Below are 12,232 nucleotides of genomic sequence, written 5' to 3'. Positions count from 1 at the left end.
CGCAGTTCCCTGCGGGGGGAGGTCCTGGCCTTGACTGTGGAGGGAATTCAGGTGGCTGCCCCTTGGCAGGCGGAACCTCCACGTCCTGTCTGCTGCCCAGGGACACCTCATGCGACTGCAGTGACGGCCATGACCCCGGGACAGGTATACAGCTCCAAGACTGCACTGCTTGATCTTGGCCATCCCCCAAACCGGTGCCATTAAATTTCAGAGTTTCAAGCTGAGCTGCCGTGGCCTCAACTACTTCCATGGTGTCGTGCCAGAGGGCCCTCAGACAGGCTCAGAGCTCATTAGGAAAAAGATAGAACTGTGCGGGTTGTAACCACATCTGCGCCAGATTCCATGCGTTTCTAGGGTAACTGCACGCGGACCTTCCTGGAGACATGCCCCCGCCACTTACACAGGGGCACTTCCAGGGGAGCCTACTCTGCACTTGCTTTTCTTTTAATTTCTTATTTACTCATTGTTAATTAATGAGTGTAATAAAATTTCTCCAAGTGTCTATAAGAATATCTTTTTCCTTGTTTGTGAGTCCTTTGCCTTTATATAGCTCAGGGCTTTGGTGGGAGTGATGCCTCCTCACTTAACTTGGAATCTCAGACATTAGAATCAGAGTGGATCTCCTACTCAGAGGGTGCTGGGACAGGGCCCACTGTCACATGCACTGTGCAGCTGACCTCAGGGTGGACATCAGCATGCTCCACCCCTTGGGGGTTCCTTAAGGTATTCTCAGGGCACCTATGTTTTGATACTTGGGTTATGGGATGACAATCTCTTGAGAGGGGCTGTGATCACCGAGGGGCAGATGTGTGGGCTCAGAGGATGGTGAACATACCCACTGTACCCTTTGACGCCTCATAGCAGGCTGCCAGGGCAAAACTCAGCCCACCAGCTAGAGTAATCCTGGTTAGAGGAGGAAGGAAAATTTTGAAAGGCCAAAAGAATACTATGACTGTGTGTGTGTGTGTGTGTGTGTGTGTGTGTGTGTTGTCATATTCCACATCTTTCCAGGTAGCAAACAAGCAAAAAATTTTACCCTGCAGCAGAAGATAACTCAGTGAACCTCTTCATCTTAACAGTGTCAAAATAACTGAAGCTCTCTGCAAGCTGGAATGAGTGGCATGATATATACAAAGTCCTGAAAGGAAAAAGAACTATAACCAAGAAGAATGTACTTGACAAGACTATTGTTCAGATTTGAAAGAGAGATCAACATCTTCCTATAGAAATGAAAGCTAAAGAAGTTTACCACCGCCAAAACATTCTTACAATAAATGTGAAACTGACATTTTAAAAAAATGGAAAATGAGGGGTGCTGGGTGGATAAGTGGGTTAAAGCCTCTGCCTTTGGCTCAGGTCATGGTCCCGGGGTCCTGGGATCGAGCCTGATTTCTCCTCTCTCTCTCTCTGCCTACTTGTGATCTCTGTCTGTCAAATAAATAGGCAAATAATAAATAAATAAATAAATAAATAAATAAATGGAAAATGAGCAGCCAGAAATTGTATAACTAAGTTATGAGTTAAAAGATGTAAAATACAAAAAAAATGTCAATATGATAGCATGTACATAATATATGGAAGAGATAAGGAAAAAGGAAGAGAATTTTTTTTTAAAGAATGTATTTATTTTTTAAAGGTTTTTTTTTTTTTTTTTATTTGACAGAGAGAGAAAGAGAGAGAGCACAAGAAGGGGGAACAGCAGGCAGAGGGAGAGAGAAGCAGGCTGCTGAGCCGGGAGCTGGATGTAGGGCTTGATCCCAGGACCCTGGGATCAGACCAGAGCTGAAGGCAGAGGCTTAAGCAACTGAGCCACCCAGGGATGTGTAAAGAATGTGTTTAGACTCAAGTGACTGTCTAATTCATATACACTGCTATAATGCAGGATATTATATAAGAACATCAGGGTAATGGAAAACCTAAAATCTGTAGTGGATATACAAAATTTTAAAAAAGAGAATGCCAAACAGCACTATAGAAACTCATCAGTCACAAAGAAAAGCAGGAAGGTAAGGAGACAGGAACAGAAAACTACAAACAACCGGACAACAAATAACAAAATTTCAATAAGGACATATGTGTGAATAATTACGTTAAATGTAAAGAGCCTAAATATTCCAATCAAATAACAAGGTAGAGAATGGATAAATAAGCAAGACCTATCTGTATGGTGCCCAGAAGAGATCATCTCAGATGTAGAGATACATGCAGAGTAAAAGCTAAGGTATGGAAAACATAGATGCATGTGTTTGGAAGCAAAAAATAACCGAACAAACAAAATGATAACAACCCAGAGAAGAAATGGTTATATCAGAAAAAATGGAATTTAAAAAACAGACTGTGGGACACCTGGGTGGCTCAGTGGGTTAAGCCTCTGCCTTTGGCTCAGATCATGATCTCAGGGTTCTGGGATCAAGCCCCACATCAGGCTCTCTGCTCAGCAGGGAGCCTGCTTCCCCCTCTTTCTCTGTCTACCTGTGATCTTTCTCTCTGTCAAATAAATAAATAAATAAATAAATAAAATATTTTTAAAAAAAACACAAAAAGCACAGACTGTAATGAGTGACAGAGAAAGACATTACATAATGCAAAGGGGTAAATCCAACAGGGAGATATAACAATTCTAAATATCTATGCACCCAACACTGAAGCACCTAAATATATAAAGCAAATATTAATGGACATAAGGAGACAAGATGATATGGCACAGCAAGAGTAGGGGGCTTTAACCCCAAAGTACATCAATGGGTAGATCATCAAGGCAGAAAATCAATATGGAAATCATGTCTTTGGATGAGAAATGAGATCATGTGGACAACATGGATGTATACAGACCATTCCATCCCAAAACAGCAGAATACACATTTTCTTCCAGTGTATATGGAACATCTAGAGTATATCACATGTTAGGGCATAAAACAAGCCTCAGTAAATTTAAAAAGATTGAAAGCATACCATGCAACTATTCTTGACCCCTATGGTATGTAACTAGAAATCAACCACAAGAAAAAAACGGGAAAACACACAAACACGTAGAGTCTAAACAACATGATACTAAACAGTGATTCAACAAAGCAGTCTAAGGGAATAAAATAATGGGAAATATATACAAATACCTATAAAAAGTGGAAACATGAAAAATAAAAATATCCTCTCCATATAATAAAAAACAAAAATAATGAGAGTGATGAGACAATGGTAAAAAAAAAAAAAAATCATTGAACACAGGGAAAACATTTTGTTAAAATTTGAATTCAATTAGCCAACATTTAGTACATCATTAGCTTCTGATGCACTGTTCAATGATTCATCAGTTGCATATACACCCAGTGCTCATCACTTCGTGTGTACTCCTTAATGCCCATCACCCAATTACCCCATACCCCCATCAACCTCCCCTTTCACAACCCTCAGTTTGTGTCCCAATAGTTCAGTTTTGCTTTTGTTTCTCTTGCCTTTAGAGACATGTCTTGCAAGACTTTGCTCTGGCCAAGGTTGAAGTGGTTACTGCCTTTGTTCTCAGAGATTTTCATGGATTCCTGCTTCACATTGGGTCTTTCATCCATTTTGAGTTTATCCTTGTGTATGGTGTGTGGTTCTCTCTCATTATTAATGTATAGAAATGCAACTGATTTCTGTGCATTGATTTTGTATCCTGTCATATGGCTGTATTGCTGTATGAGTTCTAGCAATTTTGGGGTGGAGTTTTTTGGGTTTTCTTTTTTTTTAATTAATTAATTAATTTCCAGCATAACAGTATTCATTTTTTTTCCACCACACCCAGTGCTCCATGCAATCCGTGCCCTCTATAATACCCACCACTTGGTACCCTGACCTCCCACCCCTCGCCCCTTCAAAACCCTCGGATTGTTTTTCAGAGTCCATAGTCTCTCATGGTTCAACTCCTCTCCAATTTCCCCCAAGTCTTTTCTCCTCTCTATTTCCTCATGGCCTCCATGCTATTTGTTATGCTCCACAAATAAGTGAAACCATATGATAATTGACTCTCTCTGCTTGACTTATTTCACTCAGCATAATCTCTTTCAGTCCCGTCCATGTTGCTAAAAAAGTTGGGTATTCGTCCTTTCTGATGGAGGCATAAAACTCCACAGTGTATATGCACCACATCTTCCTTATCCATTTGTCCGTTGAAGGGCATCTTGGTCCTTTCCATAGTTTCGTGACCGTGGCCATTGCTGCTATAAACATTGGGGTACAGATGGCCCTTCTTTTCATTCCATCTGTATCTTTGGGGTAAATACCCAGGAGTGCAATGGCAGGGTCATAGGGAAGTTCTATTTTTAATTTCTTGAGGAATCTCCACACTGTTCTGCAAAGAGGCTGCACCAACTTGCATTTCCACCAACAGTGGAAGAGGGTTCCCCTTTCTCCACATCCCCTCCAACACATGTTGTTTCCTGTCTTGTTAATTTTGGCCATTCTAACTGTTATAAGTGATATCTCAATGTGGTTTTAATTTGAATCTCCCTGAGGGCTAGTGATGATGAACATTAAGTACCATGCCATCTGGGAAGAGAGAAAGTTTGACTTCTTTGCCAATTTGAATGCTTTTTATTTGTTTTTGTTGTCTGATTGCTGAAGCTAGGACTTCTAGTACTATGTTGAACAATAGTAGTGAGACTGGGCATCCCTGTCATGTTCTTGACCTTAAGGGAAAAGCTCTGTTTCTTCCCTTTGAGAATGATATTTGCTGCTTTTCATAGATGAATTTAATGATACTGATGCATGTTCCCTCTATCCCTACACTTTGAAGAGTTTTAATGAAGAAAGAATTTTGAATTTTATCAAATGTTTTTTCTGCATCAACTTAAAGGATCATATGCTTCTCGCCTTTTCTTTTATTTATGTGATCTATCACATTGATTGATTTGTGAACATTGAACCTCGCTTGCATCGCAGGAATCAATTCCACTTGGTCGTGGTGAATAATCCTTTTAATGTACTGTTGCATCCTATTTAGTAGTATCTTGGTGAGAATTCTAGCATCTAGGTTTATCAGGGATATTTGTCAGTAACTCTCCTTTTTGGTTGGATCTTTATCTGGTTCTGGGATCAAGGTAAAACTGGTCTCATAGAATGATTGGGAAATTTCTTTCCATTTCTTTTTTTTTTTTTTTTTTTAAAGCAGCTTCAGAAGAGTAGGTATTAGTTCTTCTTTAGATGTTTGGTATAATTCTCCTGGAGTCATATGGCCCTGGATTTTTCTTTGTCAAGAGATTTTTGATTACTGTTTCAATTTCCTTGCTGGTTGGCATATAGCTGCTATAATATGTTCTTAAATTTGTTTCTATTTCCTTGGTGTTGGTTTTGATCTCTCCTCTTTCACCTATGGTTTTCTTAATTTGCGTCACTTCTCTTTTCTTTTAAACAAATTTATTTGGCTTTATTTATTCATTTCTGATAGAGAGAACGTGAAAATGAGCGAGAGAGAGAACAAGTTGGGGGAGGGACAGAGGAAGAAGCAGACTCCCTGCAGAGCCAGGAGCCTGATACGGAACTTGATCCTAAGACCTGGGATCATGACCTGAGCTGAAGGCAGGTTCCTGACTGACTAAGCCACCCAGGTGCCCAAGAGTCCTTTTTCTTTTCTTTTTTTAAAGTCTGGCTGGGAGTTTATCAATCTTATTAATTATTTCAGTGAACCAGCTTCTACTTTCATTGATATGTTCTACTATTCCTCTGGCTTCTAGTTCACTAATTTCGGCTCTAGTATTTATTATTTCTCTTCTCCAGCTTGGTTTAAGCCATATTTGCTCTTCTTTCTCCAGTTCTCTTAGGTGTAAGGAGAGCTTGTGTATGTGAGATTTTTCTAATTTTTGAGAGAGGCTTGTATTGAAATACAGCTCCCTCTTAAGACAGCTTTTGCTATTTCCCAAAGGTTTGAACAGTGTGTTTTCATTCTCATTAGTTTTCATAAATTTTTAAAGTTCTTTAATTTCCTGGTTGACCCTTCATTTTTTAATAGGATGCTCTTTAACCTCCAAGTGTTTGATTACCTTCCAAATTTCCTCCTGTGATTGAATTCAAGATCACTGTTGTCTGAAAACATGCAGAGAGTTATCCCAGTCTTTTGGTATTGCTTGAGACTTGATTGGTGATGTGGGATGTGATCTGTTTGGAGAATGTTCAATGCGTGCTTCAGAAGAACGAGTATTTTATTTGTTGCCAGCCTAGTGTTTCTAATATTGTAGGTTAAGAACCTGTTGTCTTGAGCTGCTTTCATTATTTTGCTTTCATCTCTGAAATTTGCAAGCTTCACTATTACATGTTGTGGTGTGGATCTATTTTTATTGATTTTGGGAGTGTCCTCTCTACCTCTTAGACTTGAATACCTCTTTCCTTCCCCAGATTTGGGAAGACCTCAGCTATGTTTTGCTACATATACCTTTTGGCTCTCAATTTCTCTTTCTTCTCTCTCAGGGACCCCCAAAATTCTAATATTGTTTCATTTGATGACATTGCTGATTTCTCAAAGTCTCCCCTAATGGTCCATTACTTGTTGTTCTCTCTTTTCCTCAACTTCTTTCCTTTCCATCAACTTGTCTTCTATGTCACTTACTCTCTCTTCTGCCTCATTTACCATTGCTGTTCAAATATCCAGTTTAGTCTGCATCTTAGTTAAAGCATTTTAAATTTAGAACTGTTTGGGTTTCATATTGGCACTAAAGAGACTGTCAACTGTCTTTTAAACTTTTTTCAGGCCCAGTTAGTAACTTTATCATTATTATCCTGAATTCCATCTCCAACACTTTACTTATATCCATATTGATTAGATCCATGACAGCATTAACCCTGGTTCTTTCTTTTGTTGTGAATTCCCACTTTTAGTCATTTTGTTCAGAGAAGAATGGATGAACAAGTGAAATCAATCAAAAACATCAACCATGATCCCTGTGAAATACACACCAGATAAATGCAAAGAAGTCAAATCCAAAAAGAAAAGAAGAAATAATAAAGGAAAAAAAAGAGAGAGGAAGAAGAGACAATATAATTTCCTAGATGGAAAAAAAGGGGTGATCTACTTGTCCTGGGTGCATTTTAATCTATTTGTTAGAAGGAACTCAATCCCAAAATTGGAAAGGAAGCAAAACTTATATACACACAAAAATTAAATTAATACAGTGAAAGGAAGCAAAAAAGGCAGAAAATATTGATAAATTGTCAAGAAAAATGAAAGTAGAAAAAGACTTAAGAAGTCAAGGAAGACTTTCTTTCTGTAGATTGTCTCTATATTTCCAAGACAGCATGGTACTGGCATAAAAACAGACACATAGACCAGTGGAACAGAGTAGAGAGCCCAGATATAGACCCTCAACTCTATGGTCAAATAATCTTTGACAAAACAGGAAAAAATATACCGTGGAAAAAAAGACAAGCTCTTCAATAAATGGTGCTGGGAAACCTGGGCAGCTATATGTAGAAGAATGAAACTCAACCATTCTATTACACCGTACACAAAGATAAACTCAAAATGGATAAAAGAACTCAATGTGAGACAGGAATCCATCAGAATCCTACAGGAGAACTAGGCAGTAATCTCTTCGATACCAGTCACAGCAACTTCTTTCAAGATATGTCTCCAAAGGCAAAGGAAACAAAAGCAAAGATGAACTTTTGGGACTTCATCAACATCAAAAGCTTCTGTACAGCAAAGGAAACAGTCAAGAAAACAAAGAGGCAACCCACGGAATGGGAGAAGATATTTGCAAATGACAGTACAGACAAAAGATTGATATCCAGGATCTATAAAGAACTCCTGAAATTCAACGCACAAAAAACAGACAATCATATAAAAAAATAGGCAGAAGATCCGAACAGACACTTCTCCAGTGAAGACATACAAATGGCTATCAGACACATGAAAAAGTGTTCATCATCCCTAGCCCTCAGGGAGATTCAAATTAAAACCACATTGAGATATCAACTTACACCAGTTAGAATGGTCAAAATTAGCAAGACAGGAAAGAACATATGCTGGGGGATGTGGAGAAAGGGGAACCCTCTTCCACTGTTGGTGGAGATGCAAGTTGGTGCAGACTCTTTGCAGAACAGTGTGGAGATTCCTCAAGAAATTAAAAATAGAACTTCCCTATGACCCTGCCATTGCACTCCTGGGTATTTACCCCAAAGATACAGATGGAGTGAAAAGAAGGGCCATCTGTACCCCAATGTTTATAGCAGCAATGGCCATGGTCACGAAACTATGGAAAGGACCAAGATGCCCTTCAATGGACGAATGGATAAGGAAGATGTGGTCTATATACACTATGGAGTATTATGCCTCCATCAGAAAGGACGGACACCCAACTTTTTTTAGCAACATGGACGGGACTGAAAGAGATTATGCTGAGTGAAATAAGTCAAGCAGAGAGAGTCAGTTATCATATGGTTTCACTTATTTGTGGAGCATAGCGAATATCATGGAAGACATGGGAAGATAGAGAGGAGAAGGAGTTGGAGGAAATTGGAGGGGAGTTGAACCATGAGAGACTATGGACTCTGAAAAACAATCTGAGGGTTTTGAAGGGGCGGGGGGTGGGAGGTCGCGGTACCAGGTGATGGGTATTATAGAGGGCATGGATTGCATGGAGCACTGGGTGTGGTGGAAAAATAATGAATACTGTTATGATGAAAATAAATAAAAATAAATAAATTAAAAAAAAAGGAAATGGGTACATTCCTAGAAACACACAACTGAACAAGACTGACTTAGGAAGATGGAGACAACCTGAAAAGACCAGAATAGTCATTTGAGAGGCACAGGTGGAGGCTGAAGGTCAGGAAGACGGGCTTGTAGGGGAGGCACAAACACCTGAGAACCTGGGGTTGAGGATCACATGGGGCCTACAGGCCCCCAAATTGCAACTGGCATACAAAGGAGCTCTCTTTATGGCTGGGGGGAGGGGGGTAGCAAGGGGGAGGTGGGGTTATGGACATTCAGGAGGATATGTGATATGGTGAGTGCTGTGAAATGTATCAACCTGGTGATTCGCAGACCTGTACCCCTGGGGATAATAATACATTATATGTTTACTAAAAAATTTTAAAAAACTTCTATGGTGAGTGCTGTGAATTGCGTAAACGGCCACCTACAGGAAACCCATAGCAAACATCCTACTCAATGAAGAAAAATTGAAAGAATTTCCTCTAAGAACAGGAACATAACAAGGAAGGACACTCTTACCACCTCTATTCAATATAGTAGCAGAAGTCCTAGCTAGAGCAATTAGGCAAGAGAAAGAAAGAAAATCCTTCGACATCAGGAAGGAAGAAGTGAAAATGTCACTCTTTACAAATATCATCTTACATACAGAAAAATCTGAAGAGTCAATAAAAAAATCTGTTGAAAGTAATCAATGATTCAATAAAGTGACATATTACAAATGTACTTACAAAAATCAGTGGCATCCCTGTACGCTAATGGTGAAGCATCAGAAAATGAAAACAGCATCAAAAGCAACGAAATAGGAATATAAGAAACCAGGGAAGTGAAGGACCTTTACAATGAAAACTACAAGACTTTCCTGAAAGAAGTTGAAGACACAAACAAATGGAAACACATTCCACGTTTATGATTGGAAGAATTAATAGTGTTGAAATGACCATATTACACAACCATTACAGAGTCAATCTGATCCCAATCAAAATACCAAAGGCATTTTTTTATAGAAATAGAAGAAATCATTCTGAAATTTGTGGGGAAGCATAGGAGACTCCAAATAACCAAAGCAATCCTGCAAAAAGAGAGCAAAGCTGGAGGTAGCACATTTCTTCATTTCAAACCATACCTCAAAGCCATAGTAACAGAATCCAACGTGGTAATGGCAAAAAAGCAACCTATGCACCAATAGAACAGAATAGAGAGCCCAGAATTAAATACCAACACATGTGGTCAACCAATAATAGGTAAGGAAGCCAAGAAGACTGAATAAACAGTATAGTCCCTTCAAGAAATGGTGCTGGGAACACTGGAGAAACACAAGCAGAACAATGAACTCTTTGGATCATCTACTCCTTTCAGAATATATTTTCAATGTGCAGCTAATAAATATTTACAGACATTATACAGATTATAAAAAGAAATTCAAGAAACATGTTAAGAGAGTTAAGTTCAAAGCTTCCTAATAGAAGTTCCCTTTTTTATAGTAGAAGTTCAAATATGATCTCTGTCTCCCCTCCTGCCTGTCTGATCTGGAGCACTCCTATTGCTGGTGCTCCCAATCTGATGTCCTCTGTTTAGAGCTCAGCTGAGCTTGGGGTACACCTGGCTCCTGTAGGATTTGGCCACACAACCAAATGACCCTTGACAGGTGTTCTCCTATGGTTGAGCTTCTGTCTCTCAAATTTACAATGAGGAAAAGACTCTCCTCTGAGGATTAGAGTAAATTATTTATTGAAATAAAGTACATAACATTTGGAGTGAAATGGCACCTGGTGAACGGTGGGTCTGATTATTTGGTGAAGGTCAGCAGAGAGCAGGATCCTGGCCTCATGGTTTCAGCATACAGTCCAGCCTTTGCAGATAAGTTTCTCTGACAGAGACTCTGACACAGGCTGATTCCAATCAGGCTCTCAGGGTTTCTCAGGGTCTCCATTGCTTTTTCTGCCCCAGACCTCTCTCCCTTTATGCTTTCAAGGTGAGAGCCCAAAGTGCCAGTTCTCTAGGCCTTTTCCCATAATTTGGCACTCACATCCCTCCCACCCAGTTTGCCCATTTCAGGCTTGACCTTGGATGGGCCTGACCTACATGGGACTGAGAGAGTGAGTACATTCTTCCGGGTCACACTTGCTCTTGGAAAATGATTCACTGACATCGCAGGGACTGAGGAATCCGATTGAGACACTCTGGGCATTTCTGTGACTATGTACTGAGTGAAGACTTTCTTTGACCGACCAAAATACATAGTGTCCTGTATTATCATACCTTTACTCTCAATGTGCTCTGAAGAATTAAACCGTGAGATATAAATGGATGTGCAACAGGTTCAAATATCTCAAATATCTTTCCTGCTGCCTGTCGATTGCTTTTAAAAATTACAGTCTCAAAAGAACATTACATTCCCATTAACCGGAGATAGGTTAATCATCAATGGAATTATTACCAATTGCTCAATAATACTTGAAACCATCCCAAGGGGCTTTAAATCAGTATCTTCATGCAGAATAATAGTGAGTTCTTCAACAGAAAGTAGTCCATTAAAAAGTAATTCACCTTTTGTTTTAAGAATAAAATTCTTGTTTTCCTTCTCAGTTTGTCAGCCATCTTCTCCGCCTGACAGCAGTGGAGGAAGTGATATACAAGAGGAAGATGATGAGAATGAGGAGGCGCTTGAACTACCCGAATCTGTTTCACCGTCCAAGTCCAAATCGGAGGCTGAAGTGTCTAGAGAGTCCGTGTCCCCGCCAGCTCTACAGCGCTCAGGGACGGTGAGCAGTTCCCGCCTTGACTGTGGAGGAAATTCAAGTGACTGCTCCTTGGCAGGCTGAACATCCGTGTCCTGTCTGCTGTCCGGGGACACCTCATGCGACTGCAGTGACGGCCGTGATCCTGGAACATATATATAGCCCTGAGACTACACCGCCTGACCTTGGCCATCCCCCAAACCAGTGCCATTAAAGTTCAAAGTTTCTAGCTGAGCTGCCGTGGCCTCAACTACTTTCATGGTGTCGCACCAGAGGGCCCTCAGACAGGCTCACAGCTTGCTAGGAAAAAGATAGAACTGTGCAGGTTGTAACCGCATCTGCGCCAGATTTCCCACATTTCTAGGGTAACTGCAGGAGGACCTGCCTGGAGACACTCCCCCGTCGCTTACACAGGGGCACTTCCAGGGGAGCCTACTCTGTGCTTGCTTTTCTTTTAATTTTTTATTTACTCATTGTTAATTAATGAGTATAATAAAATTTCTCCAAGTGTCTATAAGAATGTCTTTTTCATTGTGTGTGAGTCCTTTGCCTTTATATAGCTCAGGGGTTTTGATCTTTCCTTGGATCTCAGGTATTAGAAGTAGAGTGGATTGCCTACTCAGATGGTGCTGGGACAGTTGCCCACTGTCATATGCATTGTGCAGCTGACCTCAGGGTGGACATCAGCATGTTCCAACCCTTGGGAGTTGGAGTTGGAGTTGGAATTGGTATTCTCAGGGCACCTTTGTTTTGATACTTCCGTTATGGGATGACAATCTCTTGAGAAGGGCTGTGCTCACTAGAGAGACAG

General features: G+C 40.2%; 1 pseudogene; it reads right to left on the bottom strand.

Moving 5' to 3' along the window:
* Positions 1–10,679: 10,679 nt before the first annotated feature.
* Positions 10,680–11,765, bottom strand: LOC131834686 (H/ACA ribonucleoprotein complex non-core subunit NAF1-like; annotated as a pseudogene).
* Positions 11,766–12,232: the final 467 nt, after the last annotated feature.

Source organism: Mustela lutreola, chromosome 6, assembly GCF_030435805.1.
Source record: "Mustela lutreola isolate mMusLut2 chromosome 6, mMusLut2.pri, whole genome shotgun sequence".
Lineage (NCBI taxonomy): Eukaryota > Metazoa > Chordata > Mammalia > Carnivora > Mustelidae > Mustela > Mustela lutreola.
This window is presented reverse-complemented; position numbering and strand designations above follow the sequence as displayed.